Genomic DNA, 5,430 nt, shown 5'->3' on the forward strand with positions numbered 1-5,430 from the left:
AAATGTTTTGTTTTGTCTTTTTTTTTTTACTTCTTTTCACAGGTTTCTGGACACTTATAGTAAAATTACAATTTATTGCGTCAGACAAAGAGGTCTTGAGCACTTTTTAGTTTATTTTTTCTTCTTTTTTGGGCCGTCTTACCCCTGATTAAACATAAGCAACGTTGGCAATAATTTCATCAGCAGAGAAAGATTGAAGAACTGTTGACATTTACACGTTTCTACATGAAATGTAAATTTTTGGAGACCGGTTTTTGCATCTTAAATTGCAGAAAATTGTCCTATTTATGACGCATGACCGTGAATACAAACCCACCGATGCAATCTTGGACTGGCTGTAATTACAGTAATATGAAATAATCACAGTTTTGGCTCCAAGTATAAATACATTTTAATTAAGGTGCTCATGTTTGTTATGAAAGGTACTAATTTGAACAATAATCCAGTTTTATTGTAATGCTTCCAGCTGTAATTACTGACCAACTAGAGGAGACTTTTATTTTCTCATTGAAGGACAAAACAGCAAGACTTTTCATTGAAACAGAAATGTTAATTTAGCATGACTTAGCATTACATTTAGAATTTTTCAAAATAAACAGCAATAATAACTATCTTTTCAAAAATCTCATAGGGCCTTCACCTAATTTAGCTTTTAGTATAATTTAGCATCTTTAACTCAAACTTAACCTTTTATGAGTTTTATTTAGCAATATTTATTCTTTGTCTTTTAGTATTATCTGGTAACTTACCAAACTTACCAAATGGATATATTTAAGTAGGCGTTGATGCATTTTTTTCTTTAAATGCTGACAAATTTGTAGCTTTTGTAAAAGTTTTATTCTGCAATGCCCTGGTGACCTGGTAAAACTTTAGTCATATGCACACGTCCGAGTGCCAGCAGGTTTTTTTGTGCTGTCCAGGTCTATGAGGGTCACAGAGAGGAACCGCGGCCTCTGAGCTGCATTCACACTGAACCCGATTCACACATCAATGGACAGATGCATTCTAAGGTTCTGCAGCGTTATATCAGCATTGACCATATCAGTGATTCAAATATCTAAACTTTGACAAAGAAGATCAAACCATCAGAGACATGTTGATGGCGTGATCAGCAGGTGGAGTCCAAACCGACATGGTGGAAAATACTGTATGATCATTGTCCTCCTGAATGTTATGCCAGCACCTCCACCCAGGGGGCGGCAGATATAGCTGGGTCACCACTCAGGCTGCCGGTCCCTAGGCAGCGGAATTTGCTATCCTAGCCTGCACTAGCTTCATGGGCTTATGATGTTTTCATTTTCATCAAGACAATAATAAAAACATCTCCTAGTTATATTTTTATTTCCCTCCTCTCTGGTTAAAGCTCAAACTTTGCCAGACCCTGACCCAGCTGGGTCTGCATTCACTGGTGCCAGTGCCTCTCCAAGACACACAAACCAAAGCTACTCATTCCACATCCATGTTTTCCATGACGTGGCAACGAATGAAGTCCAGAAAACTTTAGTGGTTGCTCCATGGCCAAGGCTTCATCAGTAAATTTGACATGCGTCAAAAGAGGCAGAGGCAAGTATGACGCATGGATCACATCCAGTATGAATGTACCATAACGTTCTCATACGTAGACTCCAGGGGTGGGCAAAGTGTGGCCCGGGGGCCAACTATTTAATCTGGCCCGCCAAAATGGAATAAATGATAGTGATAATGTTTTCGCTCCCTTATTATACTGGAGTCCACCAATAAATTGCCTTTTTTTCTAGAAAATGATTCTGCATTCATGTGGTGTTGGAATATTTGTAGTTTTCTGACATACATGTGTGTTTTCAGAGTCAGACTGATATGTGTACGATCATTCCAACACCACAATTCTTCTCTAAAAATGCATTTTCCTCGAAGAACATCAACCCATTGGTGCAACTGGCACTAAAATTAAAAACAAAAATAAAACAAAAACACTGTTTTGAAATAAAAACTCCAAAATGTTCAGTTTTAAAATATTATACATTTTTTAATCTAAGTTAAAGCATGTTTTTGTCCAGATTCTGTGTTATTTCTTTCTCCTGGTCCGGCCCTTCTGTCAAATTTCCGAACCCTTTGGGGCCCACGAGTCAAAAAGTTTGCCCACCCCCGCTCTAGTCCTTAGTAAGGTGCGCAAAAAATCCTAACGACACGTCTGCATCTCACCCTTATTTACCCAATATGTGTCATTCACAACCTGTTGCTGGCAGAGAAAAAATGTGCATGAACATTTTTACTCTACGGGCTCAGAGAGCGCTCTATGGCCTTGAAATTTCCTGCAGGCCTCCTACATGTGACATACAGGTTTACCCATGTCCACCCATAGGGTCAGCTGTGACCAAGACCAAAGGAGCCCAACAGGAGCTGGGATGTACTCCAGTACCTTTGTGATCTTGCAAAGGACTAAGCAGGAATAGAAAATGGATGGATATAAAAATGTATATTTTGGTAGAAACTAGAGCTCAAAGATTGAATGGCTAATAGGTAAAGTAATGACACCAAAACGCATGCCTCTCTCTGCCCTGCTTTTTCCTCTAAAAAGAAATATATTGCATTTTCTTTTCAGTAAAATCAAAGCTCTTCATTTTTTCTCCACGACTTATAAATGAAAAACAAAACAAAATTACACCCCAGCAGCAGCAGCAGCATTGCACAAAAGCCGTGTTCACAGAAAGCTGCAATCATTAACATCTCTTTGCTGTAAAGCATCACACAGCGGCCTGGGAATAAATGCTCTGTGTGCAGTTTTCTGACAACACCTTACAGGATTTCAGACCCTTGAAATTTACATTTTCTTTTACTTAAGGTCCCTTTTGGAGCTGCAGAATAAATGAGGAGGACGGCTAAGGTTGGGTGGTGGAACTGAACAATTGAACAGCAGAAAAATAAGAAAACAGAAGAACATATTTCCATGATTGACTTCTTATTGCCACATTTATCAGATCATATCAGTCTGCATCCAAAGCCATTTTTATCTATATTAGTAGGGCTGCATGACATGAGTAAAACTTGTAATGTGTGACATTAGTGACCAATATTCCCATGATGGTATGACTTTATGAACAAAAAGTAAAACAACTAAACCTAAATTTCCATTTTACTCACAGTTTCATTTAAAGAGTAAGTCAACATAATTTAAACTATACTGCAAATGACCCACAATTACATAGGAGGGAGGCATCTAACATGAAAGGGGTCCAACGATATGAAGCTAAAGCTCCTGTATTAAAGCGTTAAACATGCTTTAATAATTAACCCTTTAACCCGGAATTTTAACATCAGTGTTGAAAGCCTTTGGATGGTTTCCATTTTAACATAATTCCAGCTGATACTTGAACCTTTTTGACAGAATACATAAAGTGTCATACTTTACATTAGTAAGGCGTTGTATAACACATTACACCAGTTTTAAAATCGCTGCATTGGCTCCCTGTGCGTTTCAGGATTGATTTTAAGATTCTTTTAATGGTTTACAAATGTTTTTATGGTCTTGGGCCTTCTTTTTTAAGCGATCTTCTTATAAAGTATGAACCCTCGCGGACCCTGAGGTCCTCCGGCACCGGCCTGCAAGTGGTTCCTAAGGTGAGGACCAAAACATATGGTGAGGCTTCGTTCTACCATTACGGTCCTCGCCTCTGGAACAGCCTGCCGGAGAGTCTCAGAGCCGCAGAGACTGTAGAAATTTTTAAGAAGAGACTCAAGACTCACCTTTTTAATTCTGCTTTTAGTTGACCTTATGTCCTTATTTATTTGTTTTAGTAGTTTTAATATATGTTATTATTTTTATATAATATGTTATTTATTATTTTATTTTGTGAATTTATTAATATTTTCAATAATATTTTATGTCTCTTATTTAAACATTTTACTATGATTTTAAACCCAGTGTTTCCTGTGGGTTCTATCATATCAGTATGTCATATCAGGGCTTGTCTGCTTGGTCTGATGTCGTTGCCGTGGTTCTCGCCCTTGCTGGGGTGGCTGGAGTCCTGCACTGCAGCCTCACAGCTGTGGAGGGGACTGTGGGGTGGGGGGTGTGAAGGTTTTTTTTTGGTTTTTTTTTGTATATGTTTTTGTTTTTAATGTAAAGCGCTTCGAGCTGCGCAAAGTATGAGAAGCGCTTTTTTATAAATAAAATTTGATTGATTGATTATGGCACAATGCAAGTGTGCAAAGCCACTTTTCTTAACGTCAGAATCAGTTGATTCACATTGATAACGTAAACAATTGAAAAGCTACGGTAGGTCAAAGAGCATGTTGTTTAGGTATCACCAGCACTATATCATTAATTAAAGTCCTACTCCTCCAACTATATTTGTTTTTATTGGAAAATTCTTCCTAGTGGTCGACTGCTTTCATACATCAACGTGAATCAGCTGATTCTGATGCAGAGAAAACTGTTTTTTCGTATCGGCTTTGCACTAATATACAACAGCTTTGTTGTATATCGATTAGGGCTGTCAACATTAACAGGAGTAGTGTATGCAATTAATTAACGCAAAGTAAAGAATTAATATCTATTCACATAAATTAATTACACTTTGCAAAGCAACCTCCTTCCGCTTTGCGTCGAGTGATCAAGCTTCCACAGTGTGCGCTCATTTCTGATAATGCACACTTTGTCGAGCATTATATTAAAGGTAATTTACAAAACAAATACATATTCAATCAATTTTAGTTCTTTATTCTTGCTATCTTTCCGGTTTAGATCGTTTTTTCACAAAAAGGAGACTAATTCATACCTAGCATGACCTGTTGTCACGGAAACGCTACGATTTGCCGCTGAGCCTCACCAAACTCGTCTGCAGCGGCAAAGGAAAGCGATATGAATGCTGATCCTCACGATAGGTTAAACCAGGAGTCTGCAACTTTTAACAGTTAAAGAGCCATTTGAGCTCGTTTTCTACTGATCAAAACCTAGAAGGAGACACATAGTCTTACTTTAGCCTTTAGGACATTTGGATTTGCATTTATGACCTTTTTTTAAATAATAAATATGAGTAATGTCTAATTTTTTGGCAAGAACAAAAGCAAAAGTAAAAAAAGAACCTAGCATCTCTCAAAATGTGACTTTATTTATTTATTTTCTATGTGTGACATAGGCACAAACAACTGTTTTTGTTCTATTTCCTTTTTGTACTCAGCAGTCTTACACTGCTGGGTTTTGTTATTTTGGTTTGGAGTTGGACCTTGGTAGTCTTCGTTTGTAGGCTTTGTTTGTTTGTTTTCTTTAGGTAGTTTTGGTTAGGCAGCCATTAGCAGGGAGCTGCTGACTCAGGCGGTCGACATGACTGGGTCAGCAGTCTCCCTGGTTTATTTTATGTTTGGCCAAGGAACCCCCATGGAGAGATAAAAGAGCCACATGTGGCTGTGGAGTAGGGGTGTTGCGGATCACGGATTATCCGTGGTCCGTAC

At 38.1% G+C, this 5,430-nt stretch overlaps 1 protein-coding gene across 1 annotated transcript in view; it reads right to left on the minus strand.

Moving 5' to 3' along the window:
* Positions 1-5,430, minus strand: part of LOC112144722 (contactin-4) — a 156,669-nt gene that overhangs the window by 116,643 nt on the left and 34,596 nt on the right. The window lies entirely within an intron of this gene.

This window comes from Oryzias melastigma, linkage group LG5 (genome assembly GCF_002922805.2).
Source record: "Oryzias melastigma strain HK-1 linkage group LG5, ASM292280v2, whole genome shotgun sequence".
Taxonomy (NCBI): domain Eukaryota; kingdom Metazoa; phylum Chordata; class Actinopteri; order Beloniformes; family Adrianichthyidae; genus Oryzias; species Oryzias melastigma.